This window comes from Aotus nancymaae, unplaced genomic scaffold (assembly GCF_030222135.1).
Source record: "Aotus nancymaae isolate 86718 unplaced genomic scaffold, 86718_ANA_hifiasm-v0.15.2.pri h1tg000010l, whole genome shotgun sequence".
Classification (NCBI taxonomy): Eukaryota; Metazoa; Chordata; class Mammalia; order Primates; family Aotidae; genus Aotus; species Aotus nancymaae.
Window position 1 is genome coordinate 75,943,600 of NW_026988421.1, and position 27,322 is coordinate 75,970,921.

Genomic DNA, 27,322 nt, shown 5'->3' on the forward strand with positions numbered 1-27,322 from the left:
TTCTCTGCTTAGGAACAGATTCACATCGACTGCTTAGAAACAGAGGGACGAGAGTGAGTGAATTTATTTTTTGCTGTTATATATAACTTCCTATTGCCTTCTAAGGAAAGCGAGTCCTAGAAACTAGAGGAGTTTTCCCCTCTGAGCACAGCTATTTTTTGGGGAATGCAAATGTGGAGGAACAGGCTGGGTGAAGTGGGCTGCCTTGCGCCGCTTGATGAGGAGGAAAGACAGCTGAGGTTACTGAGAAGGAAGAGTGATTGGGAAGACAGGCCGGCCGGCTGGCTGGCTGTTGGGCTGTAGGGGATAAAGGAAGGTCCAGAGAGGCAGCGAGCGGGAAGACAGCGTGTGGAGGCCAGCTCCGCAGATGACGGCTGTAAGCCATGCAATGTAACCTCACCCTCTGTCCTTTTTCTGACATCTTTTCTCAAATCTACAGCGTTCACTACTGTGTATGTGCATGCGTGTGCATGTGCGAGTGTGTTCAGTTTAGGGCAAGTAAAGAAATGCCCCGTGGATTTATTCTGGGTTTGTAAGGAGGTGTGCTGAGCAGTGTCAAAGTGTGAGTACAGGGCAAATACAGAGACCACATGAGGGGACAGCTGGCATTAATTTTATAAAAAACAAGGATAACCGTGAATTCTAAATGCCAGTACTATTAGGTGGATAGCAACGACAAAATAGGAATTTCCCAGGCTCCTGTGAGTTGGAAATGGTGAAGAGGCTGTGGTTGTTCAAGGTGGGCTGTGGCCTTGTTCCTCAGGCCACACTCTCTTTTGAGACAGAGTCTCACTCTGTTGCCCAGACTGGAGTGCAGTGGCACGATCTCAGTGCACTGCAACCTCTGCCTCCTGGGTTCAAGTGATTCTCCTGCCTCAGCCTCTTGAGTAGCTGGGATTACAGGTGCCTGCCACCATGCCTGGATAATTTTGTATTTTTAGTAGAGACAGGTTTCACCATGTTGGCCAGGCTGGTCTTGAACTCCTGACCTCAAGTGATCCACCTGCCTCGGCCTCCCAAAGTGCTGGGGTTACAGGCATGAGCCACTGCGCCCAGCCCAGATGCTGTATTTTTGTGCCATGAATTCATGCACCGTTGCGTGACTGCATCGTACTTCACCACATAGTTCTGGATGTCTGTCATGTGTCGTGTGCTGCCAGTTCTTATGTGCTTTCAGTGTAGCCCAAGTGCAGCGGGGTCTCATGTGGTACAGTCTGCGTACACATCCCGGAACTGCAGTTCAGACACGAAAGCAATGACCATCTTGGCTCACCTGTGAGAAAACTTTAAAACGTATCTACTCCCTCCTCTGAACTCTTCTGTGCTCCTCCTCCTTCTGCCCTTCGTGCCTTTAGTCCCTCACCCATCCATCTTTAGTTACCAATGTGTGGTTTCGTTTCCTTCTGCCTCCGTTTCCTCTGTCATACTTTTTATTTTCTGGGCAGGGAAACTTAGCCATTTCCAGAGCAAATCGAGGTTCTCTGGTTTCTCTCTCTCTGTTCATTGTCCTGATTCTGCCTCACGAAAGTGCAGGAGTTGTGGCAAAGGCTGGCGTCCCCCCAGAGAGCAGGGAGGGAGAGGTAAGGAGGGGACAAGATCCCAAATTTTTCTGAGGGAAAGAAGGGGATGGGACACACTCAGTTCCTAGCACACGAGCTCCTGTCCTGTCAGGAGCCTCCTTCATCCATGCTGGTATTTATACCCTGGCCATGCTCGAGAGAAAATGTGCCTTTTCCTTCCCTCAGACACCTGCTCCTAGCCTCTTCATTCCCACCTGTGTAGCTGTTTTTTGCAGCAATCGATCACAGTTTTCTTTTAAATAAATAGTAACAGCTGGTACACTATAATCTGCAAACTGCCTTCAAGTACCTGGGCTGTTTTAATCCTCTTTGTAGGCATGGATGCGGGCACTGTGCTTATTCATTCCCTCATGGCCCTCCCCTGCCCCTTCTTTCACCCCCCTTCCTCCTTCTTCCTTTACCTTCCTCTCCCTTTCCTCTTTCCTTCCTTCCCCTCCTCCTTCCTCTCCCTCCATCCTTTCTCCCTCCCTGACTCTTCCGGCCTCCCTTTCTTTCTCTTCAACAGGACTTGGGAGCGCCCGCTGCGCCCAGTCTCCAGAGACGTCATCGTCCGCTGGTTTAAGGAGGAGCAGCTGCCTCGCCGAGCTGGCTTTGAGAGGAACATCAAATTCATTGCCCCCTGGTTCCACGGTAGGACCATTTTTCTGGGCCCTGTGCCAGATGATTTCCACAGCTTTGCCTCTCTTTGGGGTTGGGGAGGGGTGCCGAGGGACTTATACTCAGGGGAAAGAGGACTTTATGCAATCACCATTCTGCCCCCAGTATCTCCGAGCAAGAGTCCAGGAGGCTGCAGGCCCCAGGGATGCTGAATGGGAACTCCCCACTCTTCTGCGAAGGGATGAACATGGCTCTCACGCACTGCTGTCACCTCACAGCCTCTGTAGCCACCAAGGGCTCCTCAGAGGCGTCTTCTCTGTGGTCATAAGACAGTGAGCTCTGAGAGTTGCAGGAGCTCCTGATGGACAGGACCCACATCCCTGGATCCTGGCCACAGCCTGGCACACTGTAGGCTCTGGGTACAGACTTGTTGATTAGATGACAGATGGCTGAATGAAGAGGTCAGTGTCACCCAAACATAGACTATTAGGGCAGGGTGGCTCCTTGAAAGCCCTTTCTTGCCCACCTGGTTTCCAAAGCTCTGGCCTTTTCCGTGTTCCTCAAACGAGCCATCCTCTTTCCCATCTCTGGCCCTCTGTGCTTGCCATGGCTCTGCTCATGTGTTCCGTCTTTCCGTGGCTGTTGGCATGGTTGACACATTCTCATTTTCCATCTCAAACCTCCCCTCCTCAGAAAGGCCTTTCCTGGGCTACAGTTGCCTTCCCCAGTGTCCCTCAGCTCACCTGCTCATTTCCTGAAAAGAGTGCACCCAGCTGGTATTGATTAGATTTACTGATTAGTAAATCTCTCCTCCCACCTGAATTAGTCTCGCCTCCCCCCTGAATGTGAGCCTGTGAGGTTAAGGACATTGTTTTTTTCCCCAGTGCCTGGCTCAGTAAGTGTCCGTGGGATGACTGAATGAAGGTGGGAAGGAAATGTCCGGGTTGGGATTAGATCCCAGGCTTTCCACTTCCAAAGAACAGCCCTTGTTTCTCTGCTTTGAAAATCCAGAGCCTTCCCAGCTGATCATGTGCTCGGTGGGGTCAGGACCCTGTGTCTTAGGCATCTCTCTATTCAACACTCACCCCTGCCTGTCACCCAGGGACCAAATACAGAAATACCTCCAAGATGAGCTCGCCGTCTTCCTCCATTGCCACTGCTGTTGAGCTCTCCAACCCAATGAATAGCATCCCTGTCATGTAGGTCAGCTTGGATATTTGTAGGTCCATTTGTAGGTCACAAATGCTTCTGGAATCTCAGTGACCCCCACTAATCAAGGTTTATTTCTTACCCACGTTATGTGCCCTTTGGGAATTGGTTACAGACTTTAGTCTGGGCCTCAGACTGTAGGAGCTGCCTCTATTGAAAATACCGATGGTCGATCTGCCACCATGGCTCACGCCTGTAATCCTAGCACTTTCGGAGGCCGAGGCAGGTGGATCACTTGAGGTCAGGAGTTCAAAATCAGCCTGGCCAGCATGGTGAAACCCTACTAAAATATTTTAAAAATTAGCTGGGTGTGGTGGTGGGCCCCTGTAATCCCAGCTACTTGGGAGGCTGAGAAAGGAGAATTGCTTGAACCTGGGAGGCAGAGGTTGCAGTGAGCTGAGATCATGACATTGTACTTCAGCCTGAGCAACAAGAGCAAAACTCAGTCTCGAAAAGAAAAGGAAATGCTGATGGTCTCATGACAGAGAGAGATGAGAGACTTCGAGAACCACACATTGGCTCCTAAAGCTTTTGCAGGGAACTGACACATGAAGTTGTTGCTCACATTTTGTTAGCCAGAGCCAGTGTGGCATCACTGCACAGAGGATAGTTTCAAAGGATAACCTAGTCTGTTAGAACCGCCGTCCACTTTGAGACCTCTTTCTTCTCCCAGGTCACCACACATCTGGCAGAAGGTTGGACTGGCTCTCTAGGGCTCAGAGAGAAGACAGCACTCATGGCTGTCTGAGCCGTGTGTCCCTGGAGCTGGTGCTGGGGATTCTCTGCCTCCCCCTTTTGTCCCAGTTATGTGTCCCAGTAGTCCCAGTAGAGCTTTCACTTCAGTCACCACTGTGCTTTTTATTCAGCCGTTATTACGGTCACGGAAGTACAGCACTGGAGACTTAGGGAGCTGTCGAGTGCAACTCGGGAGTGGCACGGGGGTGAGGGTTGGCAGCTGTGCTGGGTGCTCCGACTGCATTTGGTAGGCAGTGGAGAAGGTGCGACCCAGGTGCTCAAATTTATCTTTAGCTTTGTTTTCTTCTTTGACTTTTTTTTTTTAAAAGGTAACTTTTATATTGTTACAGAACAAACAGAACCAAGATTTAAGTCTCACAATTTATGTAGCTAATTTCATGTTCTTCTGACAGTTCTACCATAAAGCGTGCAGAAAAGTTGCTGTTACACAGGCCGGAGCTATTTTGTGACAGAATTTTCATTGATCTGTGACAGAAGGAAGGAAAAAGGCTCACATATGGAGGGTGGCCAAGTATCTTTGCTTAGAAAGGACTGTTTCATATTCTAAGATTATATCCTTTCCTCAGTTTTAGTGTTAAAATGTCCTATCTTTTATGAATTGATGGTGATAGTAAGTCATGGTTATTTTTATATATTGCCTTTGCTTGGAAAAGCAAAAAGTTAGTAGCCTAGGACCTCCCCTGCCCCTGCTTTTTTTTTTTTCCAACTTTACTCATTCCTAAAATCCCAAAGTCTGAAACAGTGTATTCCAGCTTCTCTTTCAATATAGGAATTTGCTGTTGGAGGGGTTAGGACTTCCTCTGTACCAATTCCTACAGGGGCAGGCGGCCTGTGCCAGTCTAATTGTTAAGGAGTTTTTGCTGCAGGTTGGCAGAGGGCTCTGCTCTCGCCGGGTTTGGTTGGGTGTTTCAGTTGGGGCATCTCTGCACCTTGGATCTCTTAGGCTGTTCCTGGGACCAGCAGGCCAGCTCAGGGGTTCTCTTCTCATGGTGATAGGACAGACATCAGAGAGCAACTGGAAGCATGCCAGGCTCTTGAGCCTTGTCTTAGGGCCAGCACATTGCCATTTTGCCTTATACCTCACAGAGCTGAGGAATAGGAAAATACATTCCGTCTTTTTCTTATGAGGAACTGCGAAGGCCTAGGTCAAAGGGTGTGGCAACAGGGAGGGAAGAAGAATTTGAGTCAATGATGTAATGTGTCACAATCCCAATATAAATCTTTTCTTTCTTGGGTAAAAGAGTCTTAGTTAAAGTAGTTAGATTTCAGATGCAGGTTAAACATGACTACTATGATGGTTTCCTTCCCTTTCCTCAAACACACGTGGATCCAAGCAGCAGGTAGATAAAGAATCTGAAGATATGGGGTCTGTTCTAGAACTTAGCAGCTCTGTGACCTTGGATGTGTCCTTTAAATTCTCCATCTGTGAAACTGGTGTTGTAATACTACTTCATGGGACACTTACGAAGATTGACCCAATAGGAGTGCTTGGTCCACCATAAAAAGCCATGCCAGTGTGTTTGCTGATGTTTCCTGGGATCTGGGGTCAACCACCAGAGGCTCTACCTCCTTTGGGAAATAGGGTTTGGGGAAATAGGCTCAGAGTACAGAGTGGGAGGGGTGTGGGAACAGGCTTTTCTCCGGGACCACAGCGGGGTTCTAGGTAGCCTCCTGGGTTACAAAGAGTGATAGTAATTCCTTGTTTCTCCTTTGTTCACTGTTATGTTCCAGGAATTGTGAGAGAGATTTGTAGTTATGCCAAATTACTCGTGAGAAATGCTAGTACATATAAGCTTGGCTTTGGGAAAAAAATCTATTTTCAAAATTGGACATGTATCTAAAATTATTAAGCATGTTCTCTGTCTGAACATTGGCTCAGTCAGAACCCATTTCTCTTCCTGAGCTTTACTTCTACAAAAATAGTCACAGTGTGGGCCGTGATTTATTGTATGGGGGACAACCCATTGGCTGCCTTGCTGCTTGGCCTTAGGGTTTGGCACAGAATGGAACTACCCGGTGGGTGATGTCTTTGGCATTGGTAAATTATCTCCACGTGACCCTGCTCAGGTGCTGGGAATGGATCTCAAGCGTGGCCTCACCTGGGCTTGGGTGGGGCTGGCTGTCCTTTGCAGGGTGTTACTGGCATGCCTCTTCATGAGCAAGCACCAAGGGGGGCCCCACCTGGGAGGAGGCACTTAGTGCAGGGAGCCCAGCAGTAAGGGGCAGCTTTCCTGTGAGATGTGAGAGCTCCAAAGTAGGATGGGCACTTCTTCCCACCTGCTTCCGCTGCGACCTCAGAAAACATCTGGAGAAGAACGCTGAAGGTCACAGAGCTGCTAGGGTCTAGAATGGACCCCACATCTTCAGCCTCCTCCACATTGCTGTTTGGATGACAGCACACAAACAAAACATTGCTGTGTTTGAGGGGAGAGAAGGAAATATAAATCACAGAAGTCATTTTAATGATTACCTGGGGAATGTTTGTCTTGGAAAGGAGAAGCTGTGGGAGGAATGGGTAGAGGAACAGAACCACCTCCTTAGTCTCTAGAGCTCTGTCTTGAGAAAGGGGGATTGCTAAAGAGGTCAGAAATGGGCTCCAGGTGTGTGAGGCTGTTTTTGTGTTGTTATACCTGAGGCTGGGTAATTTATAAAGAAAAGTGGTTTAATTGACTCACAGCTCTTCAGGCTGCACAAGAAGTAGCACTAGCATCTGGTTGGCTTCTGGGGAGGCCTCAGGGAGCTTTTACCTGTGGCAGAAGGCGAAGCTGGAACAGGCACGCCACATGGTGAGAGTGGAGCAAGGTGTGTAGTGGCAGGTGTCACACACTTTTAAACAACCAGATCTCCTGAGAACTCACTCACTCTGGTGAGGACAGCTCCAAGCCATGAGGAATCTGCCCCCATGACCCAAACATCTCCCACCAGGCCCTACCTCCAACACTGGGGATCACATTTCAATATGAGATTTGGGTGGGACAGATATCCAAACCTTATCACTGGGGATGAATGGGGGTTCTGAAGAGACGCATTTCACTTTAGTAGAAGAAAGCATTTTTGATGACTGCAGCTTGCTATTGGGCAGTCTTGATGGTGAGTGAATTCCCCAGAGTGGGGAGTAGAGGGTCTTTACACTCTCTGCTCCTGACCTCTGCCATGCAGTGTGGTTCTGAGGGCAAGTGCTGCTGACATTGCTCTAAGGCTGCTGTCCCTGCCCCTGCCAAGCCACTAAAGTTTGCTCAGGTTGTCATGAAGGTTGGAAAGGTTGGCCGGGCCCGGGGCTGGCCACTGGGTGGGTACCTGGGAGTCTGTGGGCTGAGGACTGAGGATGTTCTCCACCCTATGACTGTCAGGCTTTACCTTGATCATTTCTCTGTTGATGTTGTGTTCATGGTACAGAAACTGAGGTGTAAGCAATGGTGATCCTCTCCTAGGTAACCCTCCCAGGAGCCCTGTGGATGAGGGCAAACCCAATGGCTGTCCTGCATTGAGGCAGCCCCCAGAGAGGTGGAAAGGACTTGCCCTGGGAGGCAGCAGCTGAGTGGGAATGGAGTTGGGGCTTTACCCCTCTGACTGGATGCACTGGGAGGGTGGTCACCTCTCTGAGCTGCAGGAAGCAGGAAGGGGTTGGACAGGCTGGCTGCTGCTGACCTTTGCCATCGTCAGGCATGATGCTGCCATGCAGTCCGGCATCCCATGGTACTGCCAATTGCTGCATGAGCTGGTCATGTTAGCCCTTTATAGGTGACCCCACTGAGGACCAGTGAGCTTGAGAAACTAACCCACATTTGTCCAGCAGTCAGCGTGGGAGCTGGGATGAGAAACTGGGTTTCTGGCTTTTAGTTTTACCTATGCCATTCTGGCTGTTTCTTTGCATATACTGCCATCCAGGGATGGAAACTGGGACAGAAAAGTGCTCTCTCTGGATTTACGATCCCTTACTATGTATTCGGTGAACTTCATTTAGGCTCAGCCTGGGTTCTTTATTTGACATCTCACCTCTCCTCATTCCAGACCTCGGCAAGCAGAGATGGCACTGGTTTCCTGACCCAGCTTGAGGGAGAATCTGGGAATGCCCTGTTTGGTGTTTGGGATCACTCCCAGAAACTAGAGTTTCTGGGGCTAAGAGGGAGAGAGTGTGTCAGTCCAAACCTCTGTTCTTGGCTTCCAGGATAGCGGGAAGACAGGAAACGCTGGTGAAGATTTGGAATCTGTTGAGAGGTGTCAGTCAGGATGGGGTTCTGGGGATCTTGGCAGTGTAGACCCAGGCACTAAAATCCACATTTAGCAAGGAATTGCTGAAGAAACAAGGAGTGGAGAAAATAATAACATCCACTACGTAGTAGTGTTGTGAGGATTAAATGTATCAACATTTTTTGAAGTGTTTAGAACATGGCTGTCATGCAATAAATGCTTTGGTTTGTTATATGGAATAGACAAACGTGGCCTTTGGTGTTGCACGTCAGGAGCCAAGGCACGTGCAAGGTGGTTCATCTCTTCATGGCATACTAAGTTATGTCACTGTCACTCAGAAATAAAGAAAAAGACCCATGCACCAAAGAAAGGTGACACTGATTTAGCCTTCCAAAAAAAATGTGCAGGTCTGAATTTTCTTCTATTATGAGTATAATATCCATCTTGAAATATTTTTTAAAAGTCATTAGGGGTAACACAGGGGCCATTTGGAAGGTTGGTTAGCATGTCACGATCCATCATGGCAAGCGAGATTGCTACTTTTCCTCTCTTGGGCAGAATTTGGAATGGAAATTTTCTACCAACTCTGATCCCAAATGCAAAACTTTCTAAAGAAGAAAAAAGTAGGTCAGTTGACCCACTTTCCTCTTAAGTTCTTGCTTTAGCGGTTCCAACTAAAAAATAAAGGAATATTTTTCTTTTTTTTTTTTCAAGGGTGCACTGGCTATCTAGTCTCAAAAAGAGACTACAAAGAAGAATGAAACTATTTTTGCTTTAGGAAAGCGTAGGTTGTAATGCTGTTCCTGAGATTTTAACCCTTTCCTATCAGCTGTCTATAGTTCGGTGTCCACTCTGCTCCCAAGCCCTGCATCCTGTATGGGGCTGTGTCTGTCTGGAGATGCACGAAGGCACCTTTTGGATCAGTGGCATCGCTAGGCAGAGGACACCTGACTTTTTACCTGTCGTCAGGTGTATATTGGCTGATATCTGTGGGATTTGGTGGTCGGCCTCACCTATGGGATCACACTGGCTTTTTGTGTTTTAAGTAGTAATTTGAGAATGTTTACTTTGCACTGGCATTGTGTCAAGTAAACCTTGAACATTCAGTATTTCACTTCCCACGACTGGGTAATAATAGTGGCCATTATGTACACAGTGCTTACAGTATGCTGGGCACTCTTCTAAACACTTCTCATATATTCATTTAATCCTATGTAACATCACCATGCACTTGCAAGTAGCATTAGCCCCATTTCACAAATGAGGAAGTTGAGGCACAGAACGGTGAAGTCAGTTGCCCATGGTTATGTTTTTATTAAGTTGGGGAGGTGGGATTCAAACCCAGGTGATCTGGCTTCAGAATCCATGCTCTTACCTGTGATGCAGTGCAGTCTTGCTGCCCTCTCACAGCTGAGGGGAAGGTTCAGTAGCTGTTCTAAGGCACGCAGTGCTCTGGGAAATCAGTTCTTTTCTAGTCTAGGCTTTCTCCTTGAGGATGGACAGGTGGCCTTTTTCTTTAGGAGGTGTCCAGCCATCTCTGGGCTGTGGGACCAATACTGCCTTCCCTTACTGCTAACTAGGGAAGTGTCTGCTCCTCCTGAGGCACTCCTATAGAATTCCTGAAGGATGCCATCTGAGTCTCCTTACAGTCTGCAAAGGCCTTATGCAATAATTAGGGTAAAACAGGGAATTGTGTGTTTCAGGTTGCTGAGTTACCTAGACAGGGGCAAGAGGAGGCAGATTCCCTGAGTAAAGGCATTTATTTTTATTTATTTATTTATTTTAACTTTTGAGTTTGTTTTTATTGGGAAACAGGACATGGGGTGGGAAATGTCACCTTGGGCTATGGTACTCCCCGCCTCCCAGATCTTCCTGGGCTTCTTTACGGAACTTTTTCTTCTTCTTGCAGCTGCTCTTGGTGCTGGTAGCCTCATCAGGTCCACTGCTGACCGGCTCCTCTTTGGAGAATTTCCTCTTTTTCTGGGAGACACTTCTGTTGCCTGCCTCTTTGGGGTCATTAACTGTTTCCTCCTTGAGTGATGATTTCTTCCTCTGGGGAAGACTGGGGCTGCCGGTGGTCTCTTCAGGATCATTACTCATTAACTCCTCCTTGGAAAAAGATTTTTCTTGGGTTTGGAGAAAGAGGTAGACGGGTCTTCCATTCCATTCTCCTGAGGAACCTCCTGGGGCTTTTGCTTTTTTTTCTTCTTTTTGGGTTTTTCACTTGCCTCCTCACACTCCTCTGGAGTAGGCATTTAAATAACTTGTTTATTATTACTGGCAGCTTGTGTTGAGTGCTAAGTACAAGGTGTGCAGTGATAAACAAGACTGACGCTTTCCCTACCCTCATGGAACTTACATTCACTTCTAAGAAACAACAACAATAAAAGTTCAAACTGATGGAACCTAAAGGGAATTTTTTAGCCCCTAAGACTGAAAAACCCACATGTATATCCAGCTTCAGGCTTTTCTTGATCCAGGGAGCTTAAGCTTTTCAGCAACCAGCCTCTCTCTATCTCTTAACTCTGTTGCTTTCTATGTTGTTTTCATTACCAAGCAATGCATCAATCAGCCTGAGGTTGCATGCCTGCCTTCTCCCAGGCTCAAATCCAGTAGAAGAAAAGGCCTGCTTTTATCTCAACAGCCGCAGTATTAGTCCCAGTAGTCTGCCTTGTTGGGTCTGGGCTGGCCATATGTTCACTCCTGAACCAGTCACTGTGGTCAGGCAGGTGACTTGACTTGATTAGCGAGCCCTGGGTCTTATGATCATGCCTAGAGTAGGTAGGTAGAGAACACCCTATGGAAACTGCATAGACCGAGAGTACATGGCTTCCAGAAAGCTCACAGTTCCCTTGCCAGAAGACAGTCACTGAATGATACTGGGCAGGCAAGACCAATCTCTGTCCACCACAGAGGGAAAAATAACCTGGCTTCTGCTCTAGCGAAGCTCTCCAGTCTAGTCAGTGAGACTGACATTAAACAATCATGCCATAAATTTATACATCCAGTGGAGGTCAGTGTTATACAGGATCCTGCTGTGGCCAGTTTCAGAAGTCATTTTACTGGGTGGTACCACTCTCTCATAAACAGCAGCATTGGTGATTAGAACCTGGCAGGTCAGTTTGGAGCAGACATTCATAGGCATGGATATTGCCTCTTGTGCATAAAAATATCTGGGACCAAGAAGCTCATCCAGTGAAACCCTTGTCTCAGCAGTTAGCCATGGTTAAATTTCATTTGGTGTTATAAAAAAAAATTGAAGGTATTTGAGCTCATTCCTCACAATCTCTGTGGCTTTAGGATGCTTTGAGATACTGTTGAGAATGAAGAGCTTAATAATTCCAGCCTACTTAATGATATCGTCTGGAAAGTATAGCAGTAAGAAAGGAAAGTCACAAAAATGAATGAGAAATAGCTAAGTGGTAATGGAGGCATTGTCAGCCAGTGAGGCGTAGCTGCAGTGAAAGCTTTGAGAAATATGCACGTCAGATAAATTGAGACCCATAAAAAGTGAAGCATCGTGGCTGGCGTGCCTGTGTTTCTTTCTTTTGAGGGTGAAGACCTAACTGAGAAATAAAAAGAGCTCATTTGGTTACTCAGGTTCAATTCTGAGCTAGTAATTTCAGGGAACGGAAAAGAGGTAGAGGGGCTGGGAACAGAATTCCGGGTCTGCTTTGAGGATTTGCTAACATGTAGACTGATGGCTCTGTTATTGCAGAGTGTCTTCTGAAAGTATACTTACTTTCTTTTCCTGGGGCTGCTGCTGATTAGCACCCATAGAGTAAATACTGTAATAGTGAATGTGAGGTTGTTGGCAGTGTCTGAGAACATCTGTATGGAATCCAGGGAGATGAATAGGGGAGGTGTCAGGAAGGACACACGGGGATTTTTGCTCAGGGTGTAGTAACAGAGGAGTTGGGTGCTGCAATGGCCTGACTGTGATAGTCAGTGCTGGCGCAGGAAGGGGGAAAGCAAGCCTGAACTTGTTTGCCAGGCCGGTGTTCCTCTGCTCTTGTGCATTCTCTGTCTTCTCATCTTTACTCACTGCAGCCTGTAACCATGGGAGAGAGAGTAGCTACTCGGAAGGAGCTCTGTCCCCGTGTCACAGCTGCGTCATGTTCTGAAGAGGCCCAACAGGGAGTGCTATGGTCAGTATGACCGTCGCAGGTGCTTGGGTCCAGAGGAGCTCTGGGCACCTGCAGATGGGCTCAAATGCGTCTCCTGAAGTCTCCCATCAAGGCCCCCAATCTAAATGCTGGGGTTCTGCCTCAGTTTCTTGATTATAACTGTTCACTTCTGCCACTCACTGTTGGACTTGGTGACTTAGGCCAATGCCTGGCTGCAGCAGTCACTGTGGTTCTGTCATCCATTATCCTCCTGGGATTGTTTCACTTAATATGGCCAATAACTGTGGGTGATACTAATGTGATTGTATTTGACCACTTAAGAGAGATTTACGTGTTCAAGATTAGGCCATAGTGGCAGAGATATGATTGGAAACTGCTTTGTTTGGCTTTAGCACCAGCTTTCAACAGGGTAGTATACTTAATCTCTTAGTCCTTGGGGATGTGTATGCCCAAACTGAAAAGACCGTGTCCTGGAGTCTGGGCACGCTTCTGTTTTGCAGATGTTTGCAGCCACTCCTTACCCCCCACATCAGGCTCCACATCAGGCTTCTTTGGGCATTGCTTCTTGGACTGTCAGCCTTCAAATTGGTCAGGACCTGGAAGTGCTATCTTGGCTCATTTAAGACAGCATTCTGCTGAGAAACTTCAGTAGGCTTTGTGGCCGGAGCTGGTTGTACAAATGCACAGCTTGCCCACACCTTCTCCAGGACATCCTGCATGGAAGGCTGACATGCTTTGGCTCTGTGCTCCCACCCACATCTCATGTTGAATTGTAATTCCCAACGTTGGGAGAGGGAACTGGTGGAAGGTGATTGGATCGTGGGGATGGTTCTCCCTTGCCGTTCTCATGATAAGAGGTGAGTTCTTACAAGATCTGGTTGTTTAAAAGCATGTGGCACCTTCCCTTTCATTCTCTCTCTCCTGCCACCATGTGAAGATGTGCTTGCTTCCTCTTCACCTTTCTCCCATGATTGTAAGTTTCCTGAGGCTTCCCAGCCATGAAGGTCATGGGAAATGGCCATGCTTCCTGTACAGCCTGTGGAATTGTGAGTCGATGAAACCTCTTTTCTTCATAAGTTACCCATGCTCCTCGGGTAGTTCTTTATAGCAGTGTGAGAACGGATCAATATAACGGCTCTGAAGGTGGAATCTGGATGTGGGTTGTACCTGGGGAGGACAGGTTGCTTACAGTCTAATAAGAGTGCAAGCCTTGTGAATATGACGGACTTAAAAGAATGCTCCACCCCATCCCAGCTCTGCCAGTTAGCTATGAGACCTTGGCATGTAACTCAATCTCTCTTAGCCTGATTTTCCACTCTATAAGAATGGGGAGAATGAAAGTCCTACCTCAGAGGATTGTTATGAGGATTGAATGAGCTAGTGCTTATCAGACTCTCAGCACAGTGGTTAACATAATGCCAGGATTCCATAAATGCTAGTTATAGGATTGAAATTTTAATTAATTAGTGATTTATTAAACACTCTTTATTGAGGGCCTAAGTTCCAGGCACTGTTTGAGGCATGAAAATATAGTAGGGGAAAAACCCACAAAATTCTTATTCTCATAGAGCTTATGTTTGTAAAATTTTGATGATTTTTAAATAAACTGTTGTGGAAGCCATATTTCTTGGAAAATTATATCATACACTACAGTTTTCTTGTTCTACAACTTTTCTTTTTATTCAGTTATTAACATTTTTGGAGATTTGTGGTCTGTGTCCATGTAAGTGGTTCTTAACAGGGTGACTATGCCCCCAGGGGACATTTGACAATATTTGAGGCACATTTGATTAGCATAACTGGGAGGTACTTTTGGCGTCTAGTGGGTAGAGGCCAGAGATGCTGCTAAACATCCTGCAGTGCACAAGGCAGCCCCTGGGACAGGCAAAATGTCAGCAGCGTTGAGAAACTGTGTCTATATTTGTATCTGTATCTCCTTCAGACTTAAATTTTTGCTAGGAGGAAGTGCAACAGATGGAGTTTCTTATTTACTTGTTTTTTGTAAGTGATCTCATCTTACTTTTGGGCCTACGTTTCCTGTTGATGACTAAAAATAAATAACTTAAAATTTCCAATTAAAGATAATCCTATCTCTGGTCTAAGAGTCTCACTTTAACTGTGAGTTTCTAGCAAATATTCAATCATTTTAAGCTCAGAGTCCTGCTTCTCCTTGCTTGATGGGTCTCTCCAATGTCATTTCCCTTCATCAAATGTTGTCTAGGTACAGGGGAAGCTCACAGCCTTGGGAGGATGCCAAAGAAAGGCCCTGGCCAGTGGCTCATCTCTGGGCCTTGTCCTGTTTTATTTTAGCACATCTGCTGATGGTCCACAGCTGGTGGAAAGATGGTCTGATCTCCAGCACAGGGGAGTTTGAGGGTCCCCATCTCTGCACTGATCATTTCCCAAACATGACCTGGCCCTACCTTGACCCCTTCTGGGGTCTCTTTGCTATGTAGCCGTTAGAAACAATAGAACAGGGGAACACAGCACTAATGATACGGTGCTCAGTGAGATAAGGAAATATGAATGATCACAATTCATGTAAATGTATGTAAGTACAGGGGAGGGTGAGAAGATTCTGGTGGGAAATTCCATCTGCTGCATATCCTTCTAGCAAACCAGCTGTTGAGTAACTCCCATCAGCTAGCTGTTGGCTGAGGCCATTCACCCGAAAGCCTAGGTTCTGGGGTCATCTTGCCTCTTTTCTTGGTGGACCCTTGGGGAGCTAGACTGTTTTTAATTATTATTATTTTTTAGACAGAGTCTCGCTCTGTTGCCAGGCTGGGGTGCAGTGGCGCAGTCTCAGCTCACTGCAACCTCTGCCTCCTGGGTTCAAGCAACCCTGCCTCAGCCTCCTGAATAGCTGGGATTACAGGCGTCTGCCACCATGCCCAGCTAATTTTTACATTTTTAGTAGAGATGGAGTTTCACCATGTTGGCCAAGATGGTCTTGATCTCCTGACCTTGTGATCCACCTGCCTCGGCCTCCCAAAGTGCTGGGATTATAGGCGTGAGCCACCGTGCCTGGCCGTTTTTAATTATTTCTACCTTTTAAGAAGTCCTAAATGTTGAGAGTTGAGTTCTTCAGCCATCCCTCCCCTGCCTCCCCCTCATGGCTTATTATCATCAGAAGACATAGGCTATTCCTTATTAATTTACTTATTCTCCTTCATCTTTGTTCTCCTTCCTCTTCAATAAGCAGCCATTCTGATAGGCTTCACGTATATCTTTTGAAAGGGTACTTATATATACACTGTGTATGTATCACCCATAGGGAAGTTGTTCTGCTCCTTATTTCTTTTTCACATGATGATGTTGTATGTGATTTGACCTTGATGCTTTTCTGTGGCTTTTACATGAAATTAATTTTCCTGAATTTTTCCAGTGAAACAAGGGCCAGGGAAGTATTTCTAACTCCATGGAGCTGCTGCTTCTGTTGTTTTTGTGTGGTGTTCACACGCAGGGCAGCTTGCTTTCTGGAGTCTCCAGGTTCTGCCCCTTCCCCCGTGGGTCTATACTTTTTCTTTCCTCTATTTGCCCCTATTTTGCTCAATTTTGATTTCACTCCCAGTGGTGGAAGGTGGCCCTGGAGGCTCTCACAAGTAGGCCCCTTGCACTCACCCAGGGCTGGGGAGGGCAGAACTCTCCCTATTTTTAGCTGCCGTTCTTGGTTGGTCTCCTGCTTTCCGGTGAATTCCTGTTGACTGCTCTTGGATCCATTAGCCACCCTTGTTGTTTATTTCTTCTTTCTCCTGTGTAGACACTGGTATCATGAAGGTCTTGTGTTAGTGGTTTATTCCCACCACCATTTGTATTTGGGGTTTTCTCAACTGTTATAGCAAAATCTCTGAGACTGGATAATTTATTTTATTTTAATCTTTTGCGATGGAGTCTTGCTCTGTCACCCAGATTGGAGTGCAGTGTCATGATCTCAGCTCACTGCAACCTCTGCCTCCCGAGTTTAAGCGTTTCTCCTGCCTCAGCCTCCTGAGTAGCTGGGATTACGGGTGTGTGCCACCACACCTACTTTTTGTATTTTTAGTGGAGATGGGCTTTTCCCATGTTAACCAGACTTGTGTTGAACTCCTGCCTAGAAAGAGCTCTTTCCTTCTCTTTCCTGTCTGGCAGGGACTTTGATAGGACCTATCCTATATCCCCTCTAGAATAGCTCTATAAAACACTATGTTCAGCTCTCCAAGTATTGCTCTGAATATAGAGGGAGTTTCTAGAATGTGAGAGTCACTTTTTATATCTCTACTTTTCCTAGCTTGTTAGACTATTGACTTTCTAGCTCAGAGTCTCAACCCTAGCTACATATTAGAATCAAGTGAGACTATTTTAAACTATACCATTGCTTGGTGTAACCCAAATGAACTAACAAAACTCCCTTGAAGTGGAACCTGGGCATCAGCCAAGGTGAGAGCCATACTTCAGGGTCACAAGACAGCCAGCATGGAAATTTCAAACTTAACAGTAACCCTGTTGTTGTTCTAGGTGGTAATCTGCCGTGCCTCCAAAGCACATTGACCAATTTTGAATGAATGCCATAGCAGTAATGTGTGAGAAGTTGCAGACCAAGGATATTAAAATATTTTTAATATTAAATATTGAATATTTACCATATATGTATATACATATGTGAAGAGCATAAAGAAAGCTTAGTGGGAATAGCACCAAATCCTAAAAACCTCACCTATGTGCTTCTCTTCATTGTAACCTTCTCTCTTCTAGCAGATATGATCACTATCCTGAATATTTTGTCCATCATTTCTTTGCTTCATTTATTGCTATATATTAATCTCCAAATGTTTAGCATTGTGAGATTTTCAGTCTAATGTAAATGGAATCACAGTGTATTTATTTTCAGTTATTTGCTTTTCTCATGCTTCATTGAAAACATTTTTTTCTCATTCCGTTTTTCCACCTCTACTATCTGGAGATTTTATCACTTTCAACGTCTATCTTCTAGTGGTTAATTTAGATGATTTACTATGTACACTTAGCAGATTCTGAAGTTAATGCGGCTGTCCCTTGGTTTCTTTGGGGGACTGATTCCAGGAACCCCCACGGACACCAAGATAGGCAGATGCATAAGTCCTTTATGTAAAATGGCATAACATTTGCATATAATATATGTCGATTCTCCTGTATACTATAAATTATTTCTAGATGACTTATAATACCTAATATGATGTAAATGCTATGTAAATAGTTATTGTAATATACTCTTTGTATTTGTATTTTCAAAATTTTTTTTTTCTTTTATTCATTTTTAGTTTTGAAGTTTTTTTTTTTTTTTTTTTTGAGACAGTGTCTCACTCTGTGATCCAGGCTGGAGTGCAGTGGTACAATCTGGGCTCATTGTAACCTCTACCTTCCGGGTTCAAGTGATTCTCCTGCCTCAGCCTCCCGAGTAGCGGAGACTACAGGCCCACACCACCAAGCCTAGCTAATTTTAGTATCTTTTTTTAGTAGAGACAGGGTTTCACCATGTTGGCCAGGCTGGTCTCAAACTCCTGACCTCAAATGGTCTGCCCACCTCAGCCTCCCAAAGCGTTGGGATTATAGGCGTGAGCCACCGTGCACAGCTTGTTTTTGAATATCTTTGATTTGCAGTTGGTTGAATCTACAGATGGAGAGACCACAGAAATGGAGGGCCAACTCCATATATCTTACCCTCTCCCTAAATAGAATTTTGAAACTCCTACTCCCTTCTGTAAGATATTGTCTAGTATTATAGTTCCATCTTTTTCAAAACCTCAAATTATCCATTATTATTATTGTCTTGTAGGTCAACTTTTTTAGACTGGCCTATAGTATCTGCACTAATCATTTCTTCTGGTAGCTCAGATTTTCTATCCAGGATAATTTTTTTTTTCCTTCCTGAAGTACATCCTCTAGAATTTCCTTTAGAAATCAACCAGCTCAAATTATTTTCGAAGTTTTTAAATTTTGTCCTTTTCTTTGAAAGATAGTTTTATTCCACACAGTTATTTTTCTGTCATACTGAAACTTTTATTCCATTGTTTTCTGGCTTTTATTGTTGTAACCGAGAAGTCTGCTATAAGGCTAATAGTTTATTCTTTGTAGTAATTTGCATTTTCTGTCTGATTGACAAAAGAAGAATTAAATATCTTTGCATAGTTTTATATTATGTGTCTGTGATAATTATTAATTATTCACTCTTAAAATATTGCCTCCTCTCCTCTCCTGTGGGACTCAGATTGTATATATGTTAGACTTTCCATTCCAGCTGCCATGTGTCCTAACCTCCTGAGATTTAGATTAACCTTCTCTCATGTTAGATTTCTATAAATGCCCCATGGATGTGCCACTCCTAGTCTTCACTCTGCCTTTTCACTCATCTTGTCCCTTCTTCTCCCACACAGCTCATTACCACTCCTCACTGCTTACACACATTCTATCCGGCCTTCAAGGGCTACCTCACATTCCCGTTCAGTGCCTCCACAGAGCCTTCCCTGATTTCTCAACCTCTTCCTTCTTGTTTATTTCACAGCACTTACCATACTTTGCATGAGATAGCATGATATAGAACAGGGAGAGCACTGGACTTGGAGTCCGAGTTCAGATTTGACTCCACCACTTAATAGATTGTCTGTGACTATTAAGCTCTGTGACTTTGGGTCAATCTCTTCTCTTCCTGACATTCAGTGGCCTCATGTCAACTGGTGATGACAGGGTTGGTAGGAAGATCAAAGGAGAAGGGTCACAGAGGCCCCAGATAGTGCCCAGGGCTGACTGTGACATAAGCGTCTTATGGGAGCCTCAGTGTGTCCTTAGCTGACACAATGGAAGCCATTTCTGGGAAGATAAGGGTCAGGGAGCCAGATATCAATGGTATACTGTGAAATGTAGCTATGAAGCAATTGTTAAGTGAGGAAGCCCTCACTGAGCTGAAATCCTTGGCTTCAAACCATAATCCTTCAATCCATTTTCCACACTTGAACATTCTTGTATCTTCTGTATAAGAAATATCAGTGGCTGCCCACTGCCCTCGGAATTAATCTTCTGATGGTATGGAGAGTCCTTTGGAGGTTGACTGCTGCCTATTGTACACGTCTTGCCATGACCATCTCCCACCTTAGCCCGCCCTCTGGCCACAAATAGATGTGCTAATGACCCCTCTTGTCCCTTTCTGAACTCAGTCTGTCACTTCTGCCCCTGGGCTCCAGAGCTGGGTGGGGGGTCCCTCTTCTAGGCACAGCCACAGTGCCTGAGCCCATAGCTTATGTGGCCTTTATGACCATTGCTCACAGTTAACCTTTTATTTTTTATATTAAAAAATTCCCATCAATCTTCATTTTTGTCCAGAGTCAGAGCTTCTGGAAGGCAGGGACTGTGTCTCATTTACTGCTGACTCCCAGGTGCCCAGCTTGGAGCCCGGCTTCTAGGCTTCATACATTAAAGGGAGGAAGGAAAAAAGGAAAGAAGCAGGGAGAGAAAATGTTCCTGGAAACTATAGGAAAAACAATGTTTACCATTTTCTGGGGATGAGAACTGGCTCAGAATCAATCTTCAATTGCATTCTCCAATATTCATTCTAAAACTGTCACCCTGGAGTGTTGGCGGCCAGGCTGTATCCCTTAGCCAGGGCCCAGTCATTAGCAGAGTGAGAAAGTTTCAAGGACTGACAGTGTGCCTGCTCCCCAGCTGGAAGGGGTGAGGTGGGGCCTTCCCCTGTTTCCTCAGCCAGGAGGTTGTAGAGTGCTGAGAAGCAGCAGAGGTGGATGATGATTCATACTTATTTCCCAGACACTCTGCAGCTGACTGAGAGGTAATCCAGGGGGAGAGAGAGATGACAGGGTGATATGGTTTGGCTGTGTCCCCACCCAGATCTCATCCTGAATTCCCACCAGTTGTGGGAGGGGCCCAGTGGGAGGTAATTGAATAATGGAAGCAGGTCTTTCCTGTGCTATTCATGTGATAGTGGAAGCCTCATGAAATCTGATGGCATTATAAGGGGGAGGTTTCCTACACAAGCTCCTCTCTTTGGCTGCTGCTGTCCACGTAAGTTGTGATTTGCTCCTCCTCGCCTTCTGTCATGATCGTGAGGGCTCCCCAGCCATGTGGGACTGTAAGTTCAATAAACTTTTGTAAATTGCCCAGTCTTAGGTATGTGTTTATCAGGATCATGAAAATGGACTAATACAGAGGTCAAAGTGAATGGGGAAGGAAAACAGCTTCTCCTTGCAAGTATCCTACACTAATGCTCTTGAGGGGTTGGGTTTTCTATGGAATGCTGTTTGCTATCTGGAACGATGAGGTTATATTACCTTTGATTTTTGTGCCAAATTGCAATTTTGATGTCTAGGCAAGTGTATTAGGCCATTCTTGTATTGCTATGAAGAAATACCCAAGACTGGGTAATTTATTAATATATAGAAAAGAGGTTTAACTGGCTCACAGTTCTATAGGCTGTACAGGAAGTATGGTTCCAGCATCTGCTTGGCTTCCGGTGAGGCCTCAGGAAGCTTCCAATCCACGGTGGAAGGCATATCACATGGCGAGAGAGGGAGCAAGAGAGAGAGTGAGGGGGAAGATGCTACACACTTTTTTTTTTTTTTTTTTTGAGACAGAATTTCGCTCTTGTTACCCAGGCTGGAGTGCAATGGCACGATCTTGGCTCACTGCAACCTCTGCCTCCTGGGTTCAAGCGATTCTCCTGCATCAGCTTCCCGAGTAGCTGGGACTACAGGCACGTGCCACCACGCCTGGCTAATTTTTGTATTTTTAGTAGAGACAGGGTTTCACCATGTTGACCAGGATGGTCTCGATCTCTTGACCTTGTGATCCACCTGCCTCAGCCTCCCAAAGTGCTGTGATTACAGGCGTGAGCCACTGCGCCCGGCCTGACGCTACACACTTTTAAACAAGCAGATCTCACTTACTATCCTGAGGACAGCACCAAGGGGATGGTGCTAAACCATTCATGAGAAATCCAGCCCCACGATCCAATCACCTCCTACTAGGCCCCACCTCCAACTCTGGGGATTACAATTCAACATGAGATTTAGAGGGGACACACATCCAAACTATATCAGCAATATCAAAGAAGGGGCAGAATTCACAGAGACCTGGACAGTCTCCTAGAAATGGCCCAGCTAAGTTTATGGTGCAGGCTGGGGCCCCTTAGGAGGAAGTCATCTTCAATAGCCCATGTTTGAGAGCATTGAGTGTGTGTTTATCCGGGGTTGTGGGGGCCACACAGCCTGACAGTCCTATCACCATTGTAGCTACCAGCACCAGGCAGTCTGCAACACTAACACATATGTAGAATCTGTAGTGCATCCAATGCAGCTAGTTATATCATATTAGATATTTATTGTGTTTTATTGAGCACTTTTCTAAACATATTCATGCATTAACTTAATTAATTCTCAAACAGCCTTAAGATGTATCTATTAATATATCTACCACTTAATAGATGAGGGTACCAAAATGGGTTTCAGAGAGAAAATCTTGGTCAGACTGATTGAGAGCCCCAGAGCAAAGACTGCCTGCCAGAAGAGTCCTGCCTTGGGTAGGAGTGGTGGCTCTGGCACCCCCATGCCCTGCCCTTGGCTGGAAGCAGCCTGGGAACAGCATGACCCCGTGGAGGACCTGAAGGGCACGATGCTGCTGCTCACAGCAACAGGTTTCTGTCCTGGAGGGAGCCCTGGGCAGGTCACTCTCATGGCAGCCACAGGCACCAGCCTTGACCGGCTCATAGCCTATTTACTAATCTACTGTAGGGTTTTGGCAGGAAGTCACGAAAACCCAAATGTGGAATATCCAACACAGTCTCCTCTGAGATAAAGGGTTTCCTGATCAGCTGAGCAGGTTGCACACTGAACGGGGGACCTGAGGGGTGGGGCTAGTTGGAGAGACCTAGTCCTTTCACTACAGAGCACCTGAAAAATAAACACTGGCCCATGTAAGAGGGAGTGTTTGAGGATTGATGTGCAGGCATCGCCTTTCCCAGTCAAGCTGTAGGCTTTGTGGTTTTGGCCCACAGAGGCATAGTCTTCTAATTCAGCTACTCAGAAGGTCATGTTTTCCTAATTTGCACAAAGGTAGAGTGTGTAGGCTGCCCATAGCCCATGATTCTGGGGAGAGAAGAGAATGGGGTTTCAAGGAGGAGTCAGGGTCAGCAGGAGTGAAGGGGGCTGGGATGTGGCTTCAGTCCAAGGTCAGCTTGTAGGGGAACAGCCGGTACTGAACAGTGTGATGAGCCCAGAGGGGTAGATTGGGGCAGGGCATGGAGCCTGCTATTTGCTGTGCCTGGGCCTGGGCTCTCTGGAAGTCAGGGGAAGCTGCTCAAGGGTTTCAGGTGGGTGAGACACATGACATATTGTCACTTTGATGTTACTGGTCATTTTGGCACATTAAAAAGTCAAGCCCCCAAAATGTGTTAGCAAGTGTTGTAGGAAAGAGACCCCTTGCACATTCTCTTAAAGCATTAAAATACTTTAAGATAGAAGTACTCCATAATCCCAGCAACCCTATTACTGGGTATTTATCCAAAGGGTATGAAATCAGTATATCAAAGAGATATCTATACTTCCATGTTGATTGTAGCATTATTCACAATAGCCAAGATAGGGAATCAACTGAAGTGTTTGTTTGTTTATATATATATTTATTTATTTATTTTTGAAATAGGGCCTTGCTCTGTTGTCCAGGCTAGAGTGTAGTGGCTTGATCATAGCTCACTGCAGCCTTGAATTCCTGGGCTCATGTGATTCTCTCACCTCAGCCTCCTGAGTAGCTGGGACCACCGGCATGTGCCACCATGTCCAGCTAATATTTTAAATTTTTGTAGAGACAGGGTCTTGCTATGTTGCCCAGGCTGGTTTTGAACTCCTGGGCTCAAGCGATCCTCCCACCTCAGCGTCCTAGCATGCTGGTATTACAGTCATGAGGCATCACACCCAGGCCCAATCCAAGTGTCTATTAACAGTTGAATGGATAGAGAAATATGGTATATCCACATGATGGAATACTATTTGGTCTTTAAAAAGAATGAAATCCCGTCATTTGTGACAACATGGATGAACCTAGAGGACATTATGCTAAGTGAAGTAAGTCAGGCACAGAAAGACAAATACCTCATGAGCTCACTTATATGTGGAATCTAAAAACATTGAACCAGAAGCAGAAAGTGGAATGGTGGTTACCAGGGGCTGGGAGAGGCAGGCACTGGGGAGGCGTTGGTCAAAGGACATAAAGTTTCCTTTAGATGGGAGGAATAAGTTCAAGAGATCTATTGGACAGCATGGTAACTATAATTAACAATATATTATATACTTGGAGGTTGCCAAGGAGTTTTTGTTTGATTGTTTGAGAAAGGATCTTGCTCTGTCACCCAGGCTGGAGTGCAGTGGTATGATCACAGATCACTGCAGCCTTGACTCCTGGGTGCAAATGGTCCTCTTGCCTCAGCCTCCCAAGTAGGTGTGCATCATCATGCCCAAGTTATTTTTTAATTTTTTTTTGTGGAGATGGGGGCCTCGCTGTGTTGCCCAGGCTGGTCTTGAACTACTGGGCTCAAGTGGTCCTTCCACCTCAGTTTCCCAAAGTGCTGGGCTTACAGGCATGCGCTACTGTACCCAGTCAAGAGGGTAGACTTTAAGTGTTCTCACCACTAAAAAATAAGTAAGTGAGGCAATGCATATGTTAATCTTAAGTGGATTGATTTAGCCATCCCACAATACATATGTATATCAAAATGTCATGTACACCATAAATATATACAATTTTCATTTATCAATGAAAAAGTAATAAATGTTATAATAAAGATACTTGTCTAAGAGAAAAAAAACTGAATCTTTTTTGACTGTTAGTCTCCCACCCTAGTAACACTCACCTCCTCTCCAACCCTGGACCTGCCTGTGCTTCAGCTTGTGGTACTTAGAGTGGGGATGAAGGTGACATCTTCTGGTCCTTCTTCCTCCCAGGCCCTGGCCCTGTCTCTCGTTCCCCATACTTATCTCCCTGGTGCAGCCTCCTTTACGGCCCATGTGTTCTGGTGTTGGGGAAGGGAGGGGCAGGTGAGGGACAGTGCCGAGTTTTGGGGCATCCTGGAATTTCCCTTTTGGTCCTCTTTTAGCCATCCCTGCTTTTCTGCATGAAGCCCCCAAGGCCTTCTGTGGGGCAGCACCGGGGTGCATCCTCCCTCTTTCATGAGGCAGTGTTTATTTTTCAGGTGCCCTGTGGCGAAAGGACTCCTCACTTCCTTCCTTGTCTTACTTTTCCTCCTTTTCTGCTTCTAGAGCTTGACTGGGGAGGGTAGCTGGCTTGGATGCCTCTTGCTGTAAGTCCTGGGCGAGGAGGAAATAGGTGGCCCCTGATTGCGCCAATTGTCTTTAAAATGTGGAGCATTTGGCAGTTTGGTTGGCTCTGTGTCCTCTGCCTTGGGCACAAGGGAAGTCTCGAGTGTGCCCTGTGAGGCAGGAGAGTGATGGGAGAGGAGGCTGACTGCAGCTCACTCGGGAGTGGCACTGGGGACTGGGGAGAAGTCACAGGTATGCAGAGCCTCTCAGGGTTGTGGAGATGGGCAGCCCAGCCCCTCTGTCCCTCTGCCTATCACTGACAGTATGGAAAGGGTAATTCCATAGGTGAGCAAAGGGACAATGTGTTGCAATTCACCTCTCCTCCAAAATAACAGATGATAACAGGATCCAGCATCTCCACAGCTATTCTCCGTGTATGAAATGAGTTTGAATCCTTTATTCAAATAGAAAACCTTTAAAGTATTTGGGTTATGATCACCTAAATGTCAAAGGACATTGGAGACATTGAGGGCTTGGCTGAAAATTCCGTAGTCAGGTCGGCAGAGGTTGGGGGTGCAGGTAATCTAGGTCTTCTGGCTTCGCCTCCTCTTCCCACCTCCCTGCCTCTGGAACTTGCTTTACCAAACATATCACCTCTCCCGTATCACCCAGATGACAGCAGTTCCCTGAGAGCATTTCAGGGGATTGCTACCAGCATATCAACTCCAAGGCCAGACTTGACTTCCAAATTGTGATGAAACCATGTTGTATAGGACTGCAAGTCCTGAAAAAGTTTTGATCTTTGAGCTGAAGTGAAGCTCAATTCTATGTCCCTATTAAGGAACTTTTTGCCTGGTGTCCACAGGAATTTGGAAGAAGTCTTTTTAGTTTTTAAGGGAAAACCCTCATTTTAGGTGCTCACTTATCACACCAGAGAGGTAAGTGAGGCAATCATCAGCAGCCATTCTGGAGTAGTCTTTCAAGCAGGCCTCTTAAGGCTTTTCACAAGCCTGTTGACTTGTATTTATAATCAATAGATGCTATAATCACAGCTCATTACTAATTGCTTGCTTACCCAATTAATCCAAATCAGCATGGCTCAATATGGAGGAAAGCATGCTTAACCCAGGTCCCAGTAGGACTTCTGCCCCCAGGCTCATGGCGGTGGCACTGGGCCAAGATGCCCTCTCTGTGGCCGGACGCATGTGCTTGGCCAGCCCCTGGGGCTCTTTCCTTCCTGGCATCCTGGACTATGTGGATGGCATGTGCACTGAGCCACAGGGTAAGGGGCAAGGAGGAGTGGAGGATTGTGGGGAGGCTGTTGCAGAACCTGCTTTTTATTTTTTTTTAATTTTAAAAATCGGGAATCATTAGCCGAGAAGATGCGGAAGATCTCCTGGAGAACATGACTGAGGGAGCATTCCTGGTCCGGGTCAGTGAGAAAATCTGGGGTTACACCCTCTCCTACCGCCTGCAGAAAGGGTTCAAGCACTTTCTTGTGGATGCCTCTGGGGATTTTTACAGCTTCCTGGGAGTGGACCCCAATCGCCATGTAACGCTCACGGATCTCGTTGATTTCCATAAGGTATCCCTCATAGGATTCTAATGGGGGGGTAAAACTGGTGGAAACTTGAGTTGAAGAGAGACCTAGAGCAAGGGAAGCAAACTGCTGGCTCAGGGCAGTGGGGCTGGAGGGTCTCAGAGATGTAGAGCATCAGGGCAGAAGAGACCAGAGGTTGTCCACACCGGGCCCTGGGGCCCACTGTTCTGTTTTCTGCTTCACTATCTGGAGCACGTGGGTACCTCTCACCCTGGTCCTCAAGGCTCTTTTCACCTTGGGTACCTGAGTGCTCCCTCCTGTTAACACAGAACTGGATGATCATCCCTTTCTCCAAGCCTGGGTCTCATCTCCAACTCATTCCCAAGAATGTCTTTCATGAGGACCTCTGAGGCCCCTGGCAGCTTCTGAGAGTTAGCGGAAGTGCAGCAGGCAACCCTGTGATTAGAGAAGCTTTTCTAGTGGTGGAGTTACCATGTCTCTTATTTGAACTCCAGCTTTACCACTTGGTATGTGTGTGACCTTGAGCTAGCACCTTAGTCTCACCAAGCATCAGCATCCTAGCCTGGCAAATGGAGGTAAATAAAACTTAGCTCGGACCCTGTGAGCATTAAATGAAGTCAAGTACACAGCAGTGCTCTGTGGCTGTGAAGTGCTTATGGAGGATCTTGTTTCTTGGCATTCTTTTTGTTATTTGTCCTCCTACCAGGGACCGTATATTGGGAAAGATGTTGTCTTCCAAATAGTGTATGTAGTAAGAAGCAACGTTTATGTTCGTGTGGCAATTGGCATCAGTAGTAACTGGGAGAAAGCCAGAGGTAGAACTCAGTGACCCAAAAGGGCAGGACAAATGATTCCGAGAGGCAGAGCGGTAGTAGCTCAGGTGTCCAGCAGCTAACCAAAAGCTTTGCGTGTGTAGATAGTTTCACAGAATGACCTGACGGCCTCACTGGGCTTTTGCTATAATAGGGACTAGTAAGTTTGTATTGCTTTCTCTTTGTCTCTTCATGGAGGTCCCTAGAACTTCAGGGA

At 46.2% G+C, this 27,322-nt stretch overlaps 1 pseudogene; it reads left to right on the top strand.

The window, feature by feature from the left end:
• The window catches only part of LOC135273926 (SH2 domain-containing protein 4B-like), a 42,859-nt pseudogene that overhangs the window by 11,882 nt on the left and 3,655 nt on the right, over positions 1–27,322 (top strand).